Here is a 20,436-nt window from a genome sequence, read left to right as displayed (position 1 = left end):
ATATATTCTCAACACTAACCCCTTATTGGTTACATTTATTGTTAATATCTTCTTCTCTATGGCTTGCTTTTCATTCTTAATTGAGCTTAATGCAATTTAATTTATTGATATTGTTATTAAATTTTGCATTCTTTGCTTCTTGTTTAAGAAACAAGAGGTTATAAAGAAAAATATTCTATATTGTCTTTGGAAAATTTTATAATTTGGTGTTTGATAGCAAGTATTTAATCTAATTACACTTCATTTTTGTGTTAGAGTGTGAGATAGGAATACAGCTTCTTTTTTTTTCCTATTTGGATAAACAGTTCACCTAGTGTTATTTATTGACTAGTTCGTCTTTTCTCATGATCTGTAATGTCTGCTTTGTCTTAAATCCATTTTCCATGTAAACATGTGTTTGTTACTAGGCTCTCTGTTCTTTCTTTGGTCTATTTGGTCTTTCTTTGGGCTGCAGATTTGGTCTGCACCAATATCAAACAGCCTTAGTTTCCGTAGTTTATAATAAGTTTTGATAGCTACTAGGGAGAATCTCCCAACCCCACCACACACTTTGTTCTTCTTCAGGACTCTCTTGGCCTTTGTTGACTCTTTATTCTTTCAAATAAATTTTGTAATCAGCTTGTTGAGTTTGACATGCACATACACATTCTGATAGAATTTCTATTGGAATTGTGCTGAAGTTGTAGATCAATTTGGAGAGAACTATGATATGCTTTATAATATTCAGTTTTCTTACCAAATAATATGATGGATCTTCCTATTTACTTAATCTTCTTTAATGTTTTTCAATAAAATTTTTGTTTTCTCTACAGAAGTCTTACCCATTCTTTATTTTATCCTAGATATTTAAAAATGCTTATTTCTATTTTAAATTGTATCTTTTAAAAATTTACATTTTTAGCCAATTGTTGTCTGTATCTAGAAATGCAATTTATTTTTGTGTATTGATTTTGGTTCTAACATCCATCTTATTAATTTGAGTTTTTACTTTTTAAAAATCCTTTTCCCCTGGGGTTGGCCTGGTGGTGTGGTGGTTGAGTTCAGGCACTCCACTTCAGTGGCTCAGGGTTCGCAGTTTCAGATCCTGGGCATGGACCTACACATCACTCATCAAGCCGTGCTGTGGCCACATAGCACATACAAAAATGGAGGAAGATTGGCACAGGTGTTAGCTCAGCAACAATCTTCTTCAGTCAAAAAGAGGAAGATTGGCAACAGATGGCAGCTCAGGGCCAATCTTCCTCACCAAAAAAAAAAAAAAAAGTGAATAAAAATCCTTTTCCCATGTGACATAGAAACCTAAAAGTAAATTTTAAGGGAAAGGAAATTAGTATTTACTAAGTTCCTACTCTGTGCCAAATAGTCAACATAGGTTATTTCACTTAATCCTCACAACTATTTTGTTGCTTATTTTCCTGAACAAACATTTATTAAATAGCCACTATGCGTTAAGCTTTTTTTTTTTTTTAATTTTCCATGTGAGCAGTCATATCATCTGCAAATAATGAAAGTTTTATTTCTCTCTTTCCAATTCTTTACCTTTATTTATGTTTCATGCTTTACTGTGCAAGGACCTCCAGTACAATGTAAAATAAGATTGATAAAAACAGTAATCCTTATCTTGAACTTGATCTTATGGAGGACGCTTTCAAAGTTTTGTTGTTAGGTATGAGCTTTCAGTGGGTTTGTGAAACGCCCTTTATTGGGTTAAGAAAGAACCTTCCTTCCCCAAGGGGAAAAAGGACTATCACTTAAAATATGACATGATTTCTTAAAAAAAAAAAAAAAAGAAAGAGCCATCTATTCCCAGTTTGCTAAGGAGGTTGTTGCTTTTATTTTTTTAATCACAAATGGATGTAGAATTTTATCTAATTTTTTCTGTCTCTATTAAGATATGATTTTTTTCACCTTAAACTGTTAATGTGGTGAATTACTTTAATTGATCTTCTCTTGATGAACCAATCTAGAATTCCTAGGATACACCAACTTGATCATAATAAATTAGCCTTTTTATATATTGTCTGACTTATTTTATAAAAATGTTTATTATAAATGAGATTGATCTCTATTTTTCTTTTCTTATAATATCCTTGTCTGATTTTGAAAGCAAAGTTATATCACAAATGGATCTTTTTCCATTGTGTGAAATAGTTTGTGTAAGATTAGAATTTCCCAATGTTTGAATGTTTGGTAAAATAGCTGAGATACCCATCCAGTGCCTATGTGTGTATGTGTATGTGTGTGTGTTTAATGGGACTATTTTAAACTACTGATTCAATTTCGTTAAAGCCTATAGGACTCTCCATGTTCTGCGTGTTTTAAAGACTTTCTTTTTAACCTGTACATATCTGTTTATTTCATCTAAGTTTTCAAATTTATAGGCACAAAGTCGTTCATAACATCTTATCTGTTTAATCTCTGAAGCAACTGTAGCTTTGCCCCCTTTTTATTCCTGGTTTAAAAATTTTAATGCCTCTCTCTTTTTTCCCCTTGATTATTCTCTCTAGAGATTTGTATATTTTATTACTTTTTTGACCTTTGTGATCCTCTACATTATATGTTTATTTTCTTTTTCATTAACTTCTGCTCTTATTTTTATTATTTTCTCTCATCTTCCTGAGTTTATTTTACTGTTATTTTTTTCTAATTCCTTATGGTTGGGTGATCACTTTATTAAGTTGAGCTTTTCTTTCTTTTCTAATGCAAGCACTTAAGACTAACCTTTAAGAACCTCTTTAATTGTGTCCTATAGTTTTGGTACATAATATTTATGTAATCATCCTGGTATTCTTCTAAATAGTTTATAATTTCAATTTTGATTTTTTTGATTGACAGGTTGTTCAGAAATGTATTTTAAATTTTCAAATATTTTGTTTCTTTAGTTACACTTTTTTATTGTTTCTAACTACAGTACATTGGGGTTAAATGATATGTTCTGCGTGATACAAGTTATTTGACGTGGTGATTTCAAATTGGCTGACTTGATGACCCAGCTTTTAGTCGATTTTTGTAAATGCTCAATGTCAACTTGACCAATAATATGAAGTGTCCTGTCGTTGGGTATAGTGCGTAGACAGATGTATCAGATGTACTTGTATATGCACATGTTGGTGGATGGATTACGGTGGAGGGGACAATACCCAATGATACCCGTGAGATAATCTTTCTTTTTAAGTAAGGTAAAGGGACAGGGCACTGAAGTTTTAAACTTGGAGTTTCCATAGATATTATTGGAAGTCTGTTATAGCTCTGTATAAAGAAGCATGTGGGAGTCTTGTAGATTTGAGCAGCCCAGGGTTTGTTGTGCTTTTTGCTTTTGTTGTTTTATCCTATGCAGATCCTAAACTAGGAAAAAATTGTTGTTGGTTTAATTGATTGCTCATTTTATTGAAATATCTCAGACATGAACTGAGATTTATGGAATTGTTCCTGACTCTGTTGCTTCTATGAGAGTGAGTGCCAGCTGGTATGTCCAATTTTCCTAACCCAGCAGAACCCAGCCCTGAAAATACAATGAATGGTGTAATTGGCTGGCTCTGCCAAGGGCTGGATCTAGTTTGTAAAAAGGCTACTGCAGCGTTTTGCCAGCTGGCCAAGGAAATATCTGGAACAAGGCAGTAGGCAGGAGACCAGTTCCAGGAGGGGCTACCCAACCCTATCCAAGGTGAAATAACTTAGATGAGGCTGCCAAAAGCCAGGCTGACTCAGTTCTCCAAGGTATGCAAGCATTTCTTAGAAAGCATTTGGTGCTTCATACTGGAAAAGGTACCCTGAGTGCCGAGACAATCCCTGTGTCTATCCAGACCATTTACAAATGATTCCTGCTGATGGAAACAATCCTCTGAAAGACTTAACCACGTGTTGACACCTTCAGGTTGATGTATCACTCTTCCTCTCAAATTGGAGGGCTGGAAATTTGTGTCTCCATTGTTTTGTGGAGCACAAGGCCGTATAACTTCTAGATGGAGTCCAAGTACTCTCAGCACTGCTGCTTATTTGCAGTCAAGCTGGGGTGAGCACCAGAGAAATGGAGAGCCTGGCCTAGGGACTGGAAAGAAGGGCTTCAGGGACACAGTGGCTTATAGTGGGGAAGGGAATGTGTATGGAAACCACCAGCCCCAGATCCACCTGGAAGGTTGGTGGGAAGTAGTGACATGCTGCCTCCAAGTCCTGTTCCCAATGGATGGGGCCTGATCTTTTCCAACCTGGGCTTTCAGTGGTTGAACACACACTTATGGCTGGAAGATTTGTTCTTATCCTTTTCTTCCAGACTTACATCTACTGATTTAATAGTTTGTTGAGAATTTTATTTTAGGAACCAATATCAGGCTACTAGTTTTTGGTTTCTAGTATTCATCTTTTTGGAAAGTCAGGATGTTTTCCAGCATTATATCTATGCCACATAAGATACTGTGATGTTTAGCAATTAAATGTGGAGAGGGTGAGAGTCTGAGAGAGTTGAAAAATCCATCCATTTCACATATCAGAATGTTGCCCAACTGTAGTAGCTTGGCAATCTTTTTGTTCTTAGTTCTCTGTGATTTTCAGGAAATATCAAATTCCTTTGGCACTGGTATACCATTTCAATTGGACTTAATTTTTATGGTGAAGAGTTTTATAGCCAGGGTGATAATGGCTTAAAAAATAACAGGGCCATTTAGACTGCTGCTGTATCCTGCTGAAAGTATAGAATGCTACGCTGTCTATTTTTCACATATTTCTATTATTTATTAAGAGTGACCTGTCTCCATCTTGACAGTCATTTGGTATATCTTGGCTATCTATTTTACTGACAATCCAATAGTATAATGACTTCTGTCTTTTTGGAGGGCATTTTTGAAGCTATAGTGATGGATATAATCCCATCACCTCAAGTAACTATGCTAATTAGTGCTGCTTTCTCAACTTTTTTTCTTTCTTTCTTTCTTTTTTTTTTTTTGGTGAGGAAGATTGGCCCTGAGCGGATATGTGTTGCCAATCTTCCTCTTTTTGCCTGAGGAAGATTGTCACTGAGTCAACATCTGTGTCAGTCTTCCTCTATTTTGTATGTGGGACACTGCCACAGCATGGCTTGATAAGTGGTGTGTAGGTTCATGCCTGAGATCTGAACCCATGAACCCTGGGCTGCCAAAGTAGAGCACGCAAACCTCACCACTATGCCACCAGCCTGACCCCTAAACCTCTTTTTTTCATATCGTTTCCTCATGTCATAATAAAATGACTTATAACTTGTATAATAATAACCTACAATGCTTTTTTAGTGATAGTGTGGATATACCATAATATAATCAATTTCCTGTCGAATATTTAGGTATTTTTCAATTTTTCTTATCATAAATTACTAGAGATGAAATTACTGTATTGAAGAGTATTAAAATTTTGAAGGTTTTTGTCACTTATTGCCAAATTGTCCTCCGTATATATTGTACTAATTTGTATTTTCATCAGCAATGTATAAAAGTAGACTTTCACAAAAATTTTCAATAAAGTCAAGTATCTTAACATCTTAAATTTTTAATCTTTGCCAGTTTTATAGCAAAAGCTACAACCATTGTAATTTGATAGTTTTCACGTATTTATAGCCCATGAAAATTTTTTCTTTTGGTAATTGCTCTTCCTATCCATTGCTCATTTTTTCTCATTGATTTTTAAGAATTCTGTATGTTAAAGATTTAACGCTTTGTCAGCCATAAGTGTTTAAAAATATTTTTCCAATTTTATTTTACATTGAATTCTGTTTGTATTTTTTTTGCCTTTTTTTAATTGCAGTCATATTGGTTTATAACATTATACAAATTTCAGGTGTACCTCATTATATTTCAAGTTCTGTATAGAATGCATTGTGTTCACCACCAAAAGTCTAGTTGCCATCTGTCACCATACTTATGTGCCCCTTTACCCATTTTGCCCTCTCCCCACCCCCTTCCCTTCTGGTAACCACCAATCTTTTCTCTGTATCTCTGTGTTTGTTTGTTTATCTTGCATGTGTGAGTGAAGTCATATGGTAATGGTCTTTCTCTGTCTGACTTATTTCACTTAGCACAATACCCTCAAGGTCCATCTTTAATGTTGCAAATGGCAAGATTTCATCTTTTTTTATGGCTGAGTAGTATTCCATTATGTATATATACCATGTCTTCTTTATCCGTTCTTCTGTTGATGGTCACTTAGGTTACTTCCAAGTCTTGGCTATTGTGAATAATGCTGCAATAAACATAGGAGTGCATACATCTTTTTGATTTAGTGTTTTCATGTTCTTTGGATAAATACTCACAAGTGGAATAGCTGGATCATATGGTATTTCTATTTTTAATTTTTGGGGGGGTCCTCCGTATTGTTTTCTATAGTGGCTGCACCAATTTACATTCCCACCAGCAGTGTACAAGGGTTTCTTTTTCTCCACATCCTCTCCAGCACTTGTTTCTTGTCTTTTTAGTAATAGCCATTCTGATAGGCATGAGATCATATTTTATTGTAGTTTTGATTTTCATTTCCCTAATAATTAGTGACATTGAACATCTTTTCATATGTATTGGCCATCTTTATATATATGTTGGAAAAATATCTGTTCATATCCTCTGCCCATTTTTGCTTGGGTTGTTTGTTTTTTTGTTGTTGTATGAGTTCTTTATGTATTTTGGATATTAACCCCTTATTTGATATATAATTTTCAAATATTTTCTCCTAATTGGTAGGTTGTCTTTTCATTTTATTGATGGTTTCCTTTGCCGTGCAGCAGCTTTTTACTTTGATGTAGTGCCATTTGTTTATTTTTTCTTTTGTTTCCCTTGCCTGAGGAGACATGGTATTCAAAAAGATACTGCTAAGACTGATGTCAAAGAGCATGCTGCCTATTTTTTCTTCTAGGAGTTTATGGTTTCAGTTCTTACACTCAAGTCTTTAATCCATTTTGAGTTATTTTTTCTGTGGTATAAGATAATAGTATACTTTCATTCTTTTGCATGTGGCTATCCAGTTTTCCCAACACCATTTATTGAAGAGACTTTCCTTTCTTTATTGAAAAGATATCTGCACCTGCGTGTTCACAGCAGCATTATTTACAATAGTCAAGACATGGAAACAACCTAGGTGTACATCAATGGATGAATGGATAAAGAAGTTGTGACACTCCCACCCACCCACACACGCGCGCGCACACACACACACACACACACATACACAATGGAATATTATTCAGCCATAAAAAACGAGGAATACCTACCATTTGCAACAACATGGATAGACCTTGAAGGCATTATGCTGAGTGAAATAAGTCAGACAGAGAAAGACAAACACTGTATGATCTCATTTATATGTGGAATCTAAAAGAAACCCAACCAAATTTACAGAAAAAGAGATTGGACTTGTGGTTACCAGAGGTGGAGGGTGGGGGACGGGAGGAATTGGAGGAAGGTGGTCAAAAGATACAAACTTCTAATTATAAGATAAATAAGTACAAATAAATAGTATAAGATAAATAAGTAATATAGTGTACAACAAGATGACTATAGCTAACACTGCTCTATGATATGTAGGAAAGTTGTAAAGAGAGTAAATCCTAAGAGTTTTCATCACAAGGAGAAATTTTTTTTTCCTTTCTTTTCTTTTTATTGTATCTATATGAGAAGATGGCTGTTAGATGAACCTACTGGGGTAATCATTTCACAATATATGTAAATCAAATCATTACGCTGTATGCCTGAAACTTATACAGTGATGTATGTCTATTATTTCTCAATAAAACTGGGAGAAAAAAGAGTATCAGAAAGGTGCATAGAAAAAAAGTCTTCTCATCTTCAACAACCAATATTTCTAAGAGTTTGCAGAGAGCAGTTTAATATTCATTAAAGCATGTCGCTGATCTAACTGTTCTGTCATTTACATTCCTGTGTTTGCAGTGATTAACTCCACTTAGTCTAAATCACCTAGATATTTAAAAAAATTTTAATAAAAGAATTAAAATAGCGTCATTAGTTAGACAGCTGTAGGGATCTATGTAGTGTACTGTGCCGGCCTGACTTCTGAGAGCAGATATAAAAAGTAGCGCTGTTAGGTTAATTTAAACTCAAACAAAAGGTCAGCTGGCAAAAAGTAAAGGCCTCTATGACCTCTTGTTCAAATCCTGGAAGCTATAAATCCCACTAAACTACTTAGGGCTTTATTAAGCAGGCCCAACAAAAGATAATCAACACTGTAATTATTGTTCAATTACAGGCAGAATAAGAAGCCTGGCTTTTATTTGTCAAAGTAACAGGCCTTAAGTCATTTGCAAAACCATTTTAATGAATACAGTCATGCATCGCTTAATGATGGGGATATATTCTGAAAATTCAGTCAGATGATTTTGTCATTGTAGAAACATCGTAGAGTGCACTTACACAAACATAGATGGTACAGCCTCCTACACACCTGGGCTCTATGGTACTGATCTTACAGGACCGTCATCATATATGTGGTCCCTCATTGACTGAAATGTCGTTATGCAGTGGCACACAACTGTAGTAGAAAGCTGTAGGTTACATAACCAATCAAAGAAAAATCATAAACCCGAAAACTTAAAATTGGTTGAAACCTTAACAGTATCCATCAAGCTTTATGAAAGTCAAGATTAGAAGGGCAACTAAAATGCAAAACTCAAGGACAAAATCTATTCAGGTTTCACAATTTCCAGTGTCTCATTTTTATCAAAAAATTCAGCCAAAGAGGGAAGAAAAATTGAAAAACCTGTAGGACTCCAAAATGCAAGTTGTGACCTTGGTTTTTCCTTGTGAAGTGTCTTAAAAACAAGAAGCAAGATGTTCTGTAAAGCAAAACTTTTAAATCTGGGTAACAATTTACAGTGTATTTTGTAAGTACTTTAAAAAAAACAATAAACGATTGGGAGAGAATTCTATCCTTAATTATTTTAAGATATATTTGTGCTTCATTGCTCATGCAATGTGCAATGCAATGTGTTTTACGAGGCCCTTAAAACTGATTATTAAATAATTTTAAAGCACTATATTTCCTGAAAGCCTGCTAAGTTATTACTTCTAATCACTGAGTAGAAATAATTTTGAAAATACATTTTTATTGAATCCTTAGATTTAATACTTTGCAATTATTGATAATATGTGTTTCTTTTGTAAATAAAAACTATAGAGAAGTCATCAATTTCCTATTCTAAATATATTTCTGTTATTGATTAAAAAGTTAAAAATGGAAAGACAGAATGACACCTTTTGAAAAGAATTGAGTCCCTCTTGAAATGTAAAATGCTTCTTTTTCTGTCTGAATATATGTTTTAAGTTTTTTAAATTGCTTTCACTGGTAGATCAATTAGTAACACTGATTTAATTCCAATTCATAAGAGCATCTCCTTACATTTATGTCTTATCATAAACATCACTTATTTTCCAGAAAATGCTTGCAAGGCTAAGTTCTTGAAATTTTTGATTAGTCTTTAATGACTTGAAATGTACTATTCTGCTTTTCTCCACACAAAGAAGGATAACTAATTGTTCTGAATTGACAGAAGGCTTGAGATTATATCGCATAAAAACAAAGACATGGCATATGTTAACTAGATAGCTAAAGCTTTGGGCCTCCTAATTTGACACTTGCTGAGAAAAAGTGCAAAATTATCATTGTTATTCTTAATATGTATTCAGAGAATGTCCTTGTTCTACAATAAACAAAAATCTTCTCTCTGAATTGTTTCACAAAAAACTTGTAGAGTTTTGAATTGTATAAAATATTACCGAAAAGTCTGTATCTTTTGAAGCTTCCCCCTGGTATGGACCTGAAGTGATGTGGCAGGGGGTGGAACTGCCTGTAAATACATACAGGTCTGCTTATTTGGTAAACATTTAATGGGCACACTTACATTTAATTCTTCTGAACTGAATTAGTGGCTAATCGACGCCATAAAAGAATTTAATATGAGGTTTTGAAACAGTCATTGTTATTACCAAGTTGCTTGGGAGATTATCCATTCTTTAGTTGTGTTGCTAAAGCAGAACAGTGTGTCACTTGGCGACAGGGATATGTTCTGAGAAATGAGTCGTTAGGCGATTTCGCTGTTGTGCGAACGTCATAGAGTGTACTTAAACAAACCTAGATGCAACCAAAGTTGCGGGTGAGGTAGTACAAAAGAAAATGATGAATTCTTAAGTTTTTTAATAGATAGCACAGATATCTTTTATAGATATATTGTAAGTGTCCAGACATATTCTAAGTGGAGTTAAAATGCAACTTCATGCTCTAAAAGCTTTACTGTGTGTAATTAAAATGTCTGAGAAAAGGCCAGTACATGAAGAGAGAGTTATGGGAAGAGTCAGCTAGCCAGAGGCAGCTTTCTTCCTCTCACAGTGGGGTCATCTAAGAACTGCAGTGAATCAGGGAGACGAGGCTGTAAGATAGAACCGGGAAGGCCAAGAAATCTGCAAATACGGACCAGGGATGGTCAGCATGGAGCTGTGGTTCAAATGCCAAATAGTCAGGAACCAGGCGATACAGGAAAAGCCAAAGTCAAGAAAGTGATGCATGAAAAGCCAGGTCTGGGTTAGGAGTATAGATGTAACAGTGACACACTAGAGACTTGGTCTTGTCCACTGGTTAAAACCTAACAAGGACCACCTCCAACAGAAAGCCTTTTGTACTCTTCCCACTGTGGCCAATTGAGACAATCTGAAAATTTTAATTACGTGTTTTATTTAGGTTTTATTGTTGATATGTGGAAGTTACTGTTTCTGTTTGACAAAAGTTTAATGTTAAAAAGTAATTTTAAAGTTTGCTTTAAAAAGTTCTAAAACCTCTAAGACATCTAAAATACATGTTAAAGTGAAATGTTTTAAAAAATATTTTAAAATCATTCTTTCTTGTGAGAACATAATGATAAATACAGTGACTACCTCATATTAAAATATACCTCAAAACTACAATAATTAAAACCGTAAGCTACTGTTCTAAAAATAGAAAAATTGAAGAAAGGAATAGAAAGCCATACATATAAACATATGCATATATGTGTGTGTGAATAGATGTATATAGTTAATCATAAGAGTAATATTTCAAATAAATAAGAAAATTATGGATTATTACATTAGTTACATATTTGGAAAAGATGAGTAAGATACTTATCTCCCATTATACATCAAAATTAACTTTAAGCAGAATAAGGAATTAAATATACTCATCTCTTGATGAATTACAAAAGTAGGACAGAAGGTTTACTCAAATCCTACCAAGACACATTTCTTATTTGAACCTAAAATACTAGGTGAAAAACAAGTTTGAGTATTATTATAGTCAATATTATGAGAATGCATATATTCCACATATTATCAAGTAAATCCTACATTTGCACTCAGAAAATTCAATGGCTTTTCAAGTGTTGGCCTTCTTTTCCACCAAACCTTTAACCAAAGCAGCCAATAAAAGTAAGATTAATTCCATTTCTTTCATTTGTTCTATTTCAGTTAAGATTCTTATCAGAAGTGTAAATGGTCAAAAGTTTTCAGTAGAAGAATGAATAATGATGTGGTAAACAACAAACTAAATCATCATTTACTTTACTTGAAAATTATATTAAAGCTTTATTTAAAAAGTTGAAAGAGGAGAATAAAGTAATAAAAGAATGGAAGAAATATAACTGAAGATTAGTCTGATCTCATGAGAGGAAAGTCTTTCAACTCGTAACCAAAGGAAAGAAGCACAGGGGCCAGCCCCAGTGGCCTAGTGGTTAAGTTTGGGGTGCTCTGCTTCAGCAGCCTGGGTTCGGTTGCTGGGTGTGGACCTACACCACCTGTCAGTGGCCATGCTGTGGCGGCAGCCCGCATACAAAATAGAGGAAGATTGGCACAGATGTTAGCTCAGGGTGCATCTTCCTCAGCAAAAAAAAGAAGGAAGCATAGAGCCACCCCTGATAGCCTAGTGATTAAAGTTCAGCACTTACCACTTCAGCATCCCAGGTTCACTTCCCAGTAGCAGAACCACGCCACCTGTCAGTTGCCATGCTGTGGCAATGGTTCACATAGCAGAACTCAGATGACTTAAAACTAGGATATACAGCTATGTACTTGGGCTTTGGTGAGGAAAAAAAAAGGAAAAAAAAGACGAAGATTGGCAACAGATGTTAGCCCAGGCTGAATCTTCCCCTGGAAAAAAAAAAGAAGGAAACATAGAGGAAAGGACTGGTAGATTTGATTAATAAATACTTTAAATTTCAGTACCTCAAAAATCATACAAACATTGATTTAAAAAAACTCTCAATAAGATGAGTGTAAAATTCTCAACATAATATAGGCCATATATGACAAACTCACAGCCAACATCACACTCAATGGTGAAAAACTGAAAGCTATTTCTCGAAGAACAGGAACAAGACAAGGATGTCCAGTCTTGCCATTCTTACTCAACTTAGTATCAGAAGTCCTAGCCAGAGCAATTAGGCAAGAAAAAGAAATAAAAGGTATCCAAATTGGAAAGGAAGAAGTAAAACTGTCACTATTTGTGGATGACATGATTACACATGTAGAAAACTCTAAAGAATCCACCAAAAAACTATTAGAAATAACTAACAATACAGTAAAGTTGTGGGATATAAAATCAACATACAAAAATCAGTTGCATTTCTATCCACTAAGAACAAACTAGCAGAAAGGGAAATCAAGAATACAATCCCATTTACAATTACAACAAAAAGAATAAATTTAACCAAGGAGATGAAAGACCTGTACACTGAAAACTGTAAGACATTGTTGAAAGAAATTGAAGAAGACATAAAGAAATGGAAAGATATTCTGTGCTCATGGACTGGAAGAATTAACATAGTTAAAATGTCCACATTACCTGAAAAGACTCCAGAAATCTACCGATTCAATGCAATCCCAATCAGTATCCCAATGACATTTTTCATGGAAATAGAACAAACAATCCTAAATTTTATGTGGAACAATGAAAGACTCCAAATAGCCAAAGCAATCCTGAGAAAAAAGAACAAAGCTGTAGGTATCACACTCCCTGATATCAAAATATACTTCAAAGCTGTAGTAATCAAAACAGCATGGTACTGGCAGAAAACACACAGATCAATGGAACAGAATTGAAAGCCCAAAAATAAACCCACACATCTATGGACAGTTAATCTTTGACAAAGGAGCCCAGAACATACCATAGTCAAGTTAGTGTTTTTGTTTCCTTTGGATGTATTCCCAGAACTGGAATTGCTGGATCATATGATAGTTCTATTTTTACTTTTTTTGTGGATCCTCCATACTGTTTTCTTTACTGGCTGCACCAATTTACAATCCCACCGATAGTGCACAAGCGTTCCCTTTTCTCCACATCCACACCAGCATTTGTTATCTCTTGTCTTTTGATGATGGTAATTCTAATGAGTTTGAGGTGATATCTCATTGTGGTTTTGATTTGCATTTCCCCGGTGATCAGTGACATTGAGCATCTTTTCATGTACCTGTTCACCTTTTACATATCTTCTTTGGGGAAATGTCTGTTCAGGTCCTTTGCTCATGTTTAAATTGGGTTAATTGGGTTTTTTGCTATTGAATTGTATGAGTTCTTCATATATTTTGGATATTAACCTCTTATCAGATATAAGGTATGCAAATTTTTTCCCATTCCATAAGTTTTCTTTTCACTTTGCTGATGTTTTCTTTTGTTGTGCAGAAGCTTTTTAGTTTTATGTGGTCCTATTTGTTTATTTTTGGTTTTGTTGCTTGTTCTTTAGATGCCATAACCAAAAAATCATTACCAAGACCCATGTCAAAGAGTTTATTCTTATGTTTTCTTCTAGGAGTTTCATAGTTTTAGGTCCTACATTTCAGTCTTTACTCCATTTTGAGATAATTTTTGTGAGTGATGTAAGATATGGGGTCAGTTTAATTCTTTTACTTGTGAATAACCAGTTATCCCAGCACCATTTATTGAAAAGATGTCTTGTCTCCATTAGGTATCCTTGGCTCCCTTGTCAAATATTAGTTGATCATATGTGCTGGGTTTACTTTGGGGCTCTTGATTCTGTTCCATTGGTCTGTTTGTCAATTTTTATGTCAGTATCATACTACTTTGATGAGTATAGCTTTATAGTGTAACTTGAAGTCAGGAAGTGCAATTCCTCCTGTTTTGTTCTTCTTTCTCAGGATTTCTTTGGCTGTTTGGGGTCTTTTGTGGATCCATATAAATTTTACGAGCGTTTTTTCTACTCAGTGAAAAATGCCTTTGGAATCTTGATGGGGATTGCCTTGTTTCTGTTGAATAGAATGTTGATTATACTGACGTTTCAACAATATGAATTCTTCCAACCCATGAACACAAGATACTTTTCCATTTATTTGTGTCTTCTTCGATTTCTTTCATCAATGTCTTCGGAATAGAGATCTTTTACTTCCTGAGTTAAATTTGTTCATAAGTACTTTAATGTTTTTGATGCTATTGTAAATGGGATTGATTTCTTTATTTCTTTTTCAGAAAATTTGTTGTTACTGTATAGAAATGCTACTGATTTTGTATAATAATTTTGTATCCTGCAACTTTATTGAATTCATTGATTAGATCTAACAGTTATTTGGTTGAGTTGTTAGGATTTTCTCTATATAAAATCATGTCACCTGCAAATAGTGACAGTTTTACTTCTTCCTTTCTAATTCTGACACATTTTCTTTCTTTTTCTTGCCTGATTGCTCTAGGTAGGACCTCTAGTGCTATGTTGAATAAGACTGGTGAACTTCGGCACCCTTGTCTTGTTACTGATCTTAGAGGAAAAGCTTTCAACCTTTCACAACTTTTTTCTTATTTTGGTTACATTGGATTATAACATTATATAGCTTTTGGATGTACATTGTAATATATTTTGAATTCTGTGTAGATTACATCATGTTCAACACCCAAAAACTAATTATAGTCCATCACCACACATGTGAGCCTAGTCACTCCTTTTGCCCTCCCCCCTCCCGCTTCCCCTGTGGTAACCACCAATTCAGTCTCTGTTGCTATGTATTTGTTTGTCATTGTGTTTATCTTCTACTTATGAGTGAGATCATATGGTATTTGACTTTCTCCCTCTGACTTATTTCACTTAGCATAATACCCTCAAGATGCATCCATGTTGTCACAAATGGCTGGATTTCACCATTTCTTATGGCTGAGTACTATTCCTTTGTGTATATAGACCACATCTTCTTTATCCATTCATCCCTTGATGGGCATCTAGGTTGCTTCCAAGTCTTGGCTATTGTGAATAATGCTGCAATGAACATAGGGGTGCATGTATCTTTATGCATTTGTGTTTTCAAGTTCTTCGGATAAATACCCAGCAGTGGAATAGCTGGATCATATGGTAGATCTATCCTTAATTTTCTGAGGATACTCCATACTGCTTTCCATAGTGGCTGCACCAGTTTGCACTGCCACCAGCAGTGGACAAGGGTTCCCTTCTCTCCACACCCTCTCCAACACTTCTTGTTTCCTGTGTTGTTAATTATAGCCATTCTGACCGGAGTGAGGTGATACCTCATTGTAGTTTTGATTTGCATTTCCCTGATTGCTAATGATGTTGAACATCTTTTCATATGCCTGTTGGCCATCCATATATCTTCTTTGGGCAAATCTCTGTTCAGATCTTTTGCCCCATTTTTAATTGGGTTGTTGGTTTTTTTGTTGTTGAGATGTATGAGTTCTTTGTATATTTTGGGTATTAACCCCTTATCTGATATATGGTTTGCAAATATCTTCTCCCAATTGTTAGGTTGTCTTTTCATTTTGTTGATGGTTTACTTTGCTGCGCAGAAGCTTTTTAGTTTGATATAATCCCATGTGTTCCTTTTTTTTTGTTTGTTTCCCTTGCCCGGTCAGACATGGTCCTATCCTCTAGGTCACTGATTCTTTCTTCTGCATGGTCAAGTATACTTTGAAGCTCTCTATTGAATTCTTCAGTTCAGTTATTGTATTTTTCAACTCTAGGATTTCTGTTTGTTTTTTTTTTGCTGGTTGCTACTTCCTTGTTGAACTTCTCATTTTGTTCATGCATTGTTCTCCTAATTTTGTTTAGTTTTCTATTTGTGCTTTCTTGTAGTTCACTAAGCTTCTGTAAGAGTATTATTCTGAATTCTTTGTCTGACAGTTCATAAATCTCAATTTCTTTAGGGTCAGTTGCTGGAGCTTTATTAGCTTCCTTTGGTGGTGTCATGTTTATCTGATGATTTTGTGATCTTTGATTCCTTACATTGCTATCTGTGCATTTGAGTAATTCGGTTCCTCTTTCAGAATTTACAGGTTTGCTTTGGCAGAGATAGTTCTTAACCAGTCAGCTTAGTTTGGGCTTCTGGGCATGTCTGCTAGTAATGTCCTTGGGCAGGTGGGGCCTGCTATTATGGTCTATTTTGGGGTGAGACAACTGTTTGAGCTCTAAGGATGGGGATGATGGAGGTGTGCAACTGGCTCAGAAAAGTTGGATAGGACTGCTGGCTTGGTTCCCTACTCAAATGAAGCTGTAGGATGGGCTCCACAGTTGCCAAGATTCTCTGGACAGGCTTTCTAGATGGTTGGGACTGGGTACTATATGCACTGCTAGATGGGGCTATGAATTAGGGGCTATGAATTAGCTTCCCTGCCCTGGAAGGGCAGCAGGACGGAAGACAGGGCCTGTATAGCTCATTCTTTGGGGACCCAAATCAGGCCAGAGTGTGCACTGAATTCCTTGGTTAGGTGAGGCCACCAAAGCTGCTGGTTGGGATTACTATTTGAGCACTGCAGGTATGAACTTGGTCTGCCGAGATCCATGTGCAGGTTGTTGCAAGCCCCTCCCCCTTCCCCTTCTCCATCACAGTCAGATTCACAGTGGTTGAGCCCCACAGATTCCCCTGCAATCCTCATGGTGCAAGATCAGAGTAGGGCCTCCCACAAGGTGACCCTGAATGCTGGGGGAAGCTGGTTGTCCTCCTTGGGTTCTGTTTTCCACTGGAGGAACCAGAGGCTTAGGGGAGACCTCGCCACATGGTGCTGTGCTGGTTTAGGGGAGGAGCAATGCTATCAATGTGTAGCCACTTCTCTTATCCTTCTAATGCGGTCTGTCTTGGTATCTGAGGTGCAAGGGGGTGCTTCAGCCTCACCCCTGTGTTTAGGAGTCTCTCAGTGATGTCTTGTTCTTAAATAGTTGTTAGTTGTTCTTCTTGTGAGGGAGAGTGAAGTAAGGAATGATGTATGTTGCTGTCTTGGTCAAAAGCAATTTTCTTTTAAGCTTCAGATAGTTTGGCAGTCTATTGGTTTAAATTTTAATAGCTTATTCATTTTGTATATTATATTTCCATTAGCTTCTCTATGTTTCAACTCCATAAAGCATTTGAAAGAGAATGTGGGTGAAACGTGGGACTGAACTTTGTCTCCAAACCTTCCTGTGTTGGGAATGGATAGTAGGGTGGTGGGGAATGTATGCAGGCCTGGTCTGTTAAGCCTTTGTGGAAAGTGAATAGAAAACATAACAAAATAAAACAAAAGCTAACAAGCAGATTTGTCTTGAAATATCTAAAGCAGTGGTTTATAATCTGTTTCCCTCAGACACCTAGAGGCCTTGGATATATTCAGGGACCTCTAATGCATTGGTCCTTAACCTTGACCAACAGCCAGAAGTCAGATCCCCTGCTCAGTCCCTGCTCCCACCAATTATGATTCAATTGGTCAGAGGGGAGCTAGGGCATCAGTGCTTACCTAAAGCTCCCAAGTGATTCCAGTGTTGGCAAGGTCTATTCCTGTGAATACCTAACAGTTTCTATAGATGGAAGAAATACCATATGTGCACACATATCTTCTATCACCTTTTTTCTATAATTTATGGACACAATAACTCAGATACAAATTCATTAAACATTTCAAGGAATTAATAGGGGCTTTTTGTATTTAAACGTTTCCTCATCTGTATGTTCTAAAAGCATAATTACCATCGTGTGTGTGTGTTCTCAGACTTGACAAGTTTGATCATCTCAGCTCTGAAGAACCCAAGGTGGAGTTGAGATTGTGGTTAAAAAATCACCCTTAGAGGTTAAATGGTGGTTAAGACTAGTTCTTGGCTTAATCATGAACACTGGAAAATTTTACTATAAAGTGTTGGAGAGAGAAGCCTTGTATACAGAAGGGATAAAAGAGATCTAATACGACCCTTCCTTGCCATGAGTCTGAGACCTGGATAAGATTCTTAACTCTGGCTCCTGCCTTGGGAAGCTTTGAGTGGTTTCTCTGAGAAAGTGAAAAGAAGAGGGGATGGATTGTCTTTTGCTTTGAGGCTTCTTATGTGCCTCCAAAATATGTCTCTTTGGAGCTGGCTGGGATTCTCAAGGGCAGTGAACATAGCTCTTTTATCAAAGACCTGAAAGCTCAGACTGCAGAAGCTCGTTCTTCTGCAGCCTTAGTGGACCTTGCAAGTGGGACCCATTTTCTGTGACATCACATGCTACTCAGGAACTTGCAGATGAGGCTGCAAGTGCAAGATCCTGAGTCAAAAAGGTATCCAATTACTGTTCTCCATGTAGCAGGCATAGGTCAGTTCCATTGCTAAAAAGTAAAAATTGCTTTTGGCCTTATCACTTTGACTTTTTAAATATTAAAAATTATAGCTGAGTGTCACGTGCAAAAAATAGGTCTGCACAAAAGGCGCTGAGAAGATCCCTGCACTTCTCAAAAGCACTTATACTTAAAATATCTGAGATAGGAAAAATATTATGACATAAAAATACTTCAAGCAAGAAGAGTCTACCCCAATCATAAGAAACTCATTCCAGATTTTAACAACCTTATTAAAGAAGCCTTTACTTTATTAGAAATCTTTCCTGTTGTAGATCATTTCTTGTTCTTTTGTCCTAAGGGAGATGAATAAAAATTGGATACTATTCTCCATGTGATATTTCATTATAGACCTAGAGGCATTTGTTAGTTTCCTATTCAAGTTTCCATTTTCAGCAATAAATAGACCCAATGTTTCTACCTTCTTTTTTTTTTTTTTTTGGAGGAAGATCAGCCCTGAGCTAACTACTGCCAATCTTCCTCTTTTTGCTGAAGAAGACTGGCCCTGAGCTAACATCCAGGCCCATCTTCCTCTATTTTATATGTGGGATGCCTACCACAGCATGGCTTTTTGACAAGCGGTGCCACGTCCGCACCTGGGATCTGAACTAGCGAATGCCAGGCCTCCAAGAAGCAAAACATGTGAACTTAACCGCTGCACCACCCGGCCGACCCCTCTACCTTCTTATTGGTACTATTTGCTCTTTACCTGGCCTTCTGTGAAGCTTTGCTGATGAGTGTGGTGAACTCCTGAAGACCTCAGGTTAAAAGTTACTGAGCAGAGTCCCTCATCTTTACCTAAACAGTCTCTATTTACCAGTCCAAGTCTTTTTCCTGAAATTTAAAAAATATATAAATGGAGGCCGACCCCACGGCCTACAGGTTAAGTTCAGTGCACCTTACTTTGGCGGCCTGGGTTCAGTTCCTGGGCACAGACCTACACTAATCATTAGCGGCCACGCTGTGGCAGCAACCCACATACACAAAATAGAGGAAGATTGGCACGTATATTAGCTCAGGGAAAATCTTCCTCAAGCAATAAGAGGAAGATTGACAACAGGTGTTAGCTCAGGGCGAGTCTTCCTTGGCAAAAAAAAAAAAAATATATATATATTATGATATATAAGAGATATATATATATATCAAACTACTTGTGGGGCAGCACCACCATGTGAATGGCCTGTAGTCAATTAAAGCTAAAAATGTGCACAAGGCAACCCCTATTCCCTGTCACAGGATCTGTCCCTCCCTGTGTTCCTCACTCAGCGAATCACCCTACCACTCACCCAGGTACCTGCACCAGATACATGGGCTCATTTTTGATTTTTCTAACTTTCACAGCCTTTCATCAAATTAATCAACAAGTCTGATTGACTCTAGTTCCTAAATATCTTTCAACTCAGTCCATTTCTCGTCACCCCTACCACCACTAACCACCATGTCAGTCCAAAGATGGTTTGTCTCTCATCTGGATCTCTTGCTTCCAATCCATTCTTTACACGTAACCCAGAGTGCTCTTTCTAAAATGGAGAATCAGTCATATTAAACTCCCACCCCCTTCTTAAAGCCCTCTAGTGACCTCCCTTCCTCTGTGATAAATTTCCAGTTCTAAACCTGGTCACTAGGCACCCCTTCATCAGCCTCCAGCTGGTCTTTCCTGATGCGGGGTCGGTGAGCCGAGGAGTCGAAAGAAAGATTTCTTAGACTCTCAAGATCTGGCAGTAGTGCTCTTTTATTTAGAGAGTAGAATAGCATGGGGACAGGACCCATGGGCAGTCAGAGTTTCTGCTGCCGCCGCTTCTGCTGCCCCCGCTGGCATGGGGACAGGACCCATGGGCAGGCAGAGCTGGTGCGTGGGGACAGGACCCACGGGCAGTCAGAGCT

The 20,436-nt window shown here is 36.6% G+C and overlaps 1 protein-coding gene across 1 annotated transcript in view; it reads left to right on the top strand.

Annotated features, from left to right (window-relative positions):
- PDE11A (phosphodiesterase 11A) overlaps positions 1-20,436 on the top strand; it is a 388,624-nt gene that overhangs the window by 37,687 nt on the left and 330,501 nt on the right. The gene's annotated exons all lie outside the window — the stretch shown is intronic.

The sequence above is a fragment of the Equus caballus genome, chromosome 18, assembly GCF_041296265.1.
Source record: "Equus caballus isolate H_3958 breed thoroughbred chromosome 18, TB-T2T, whole genome shotgun sequence".
NCBI classification, from domain to species: domain Eukaryota; kingdom Metazoa; phylum Chordata; class Mammalia; order Perissodactyla; family Equidae; genus Equus; species Equus caballus.
This window is presented reverse-complemented; position numbering and strand designations above follow the sequence as displayed.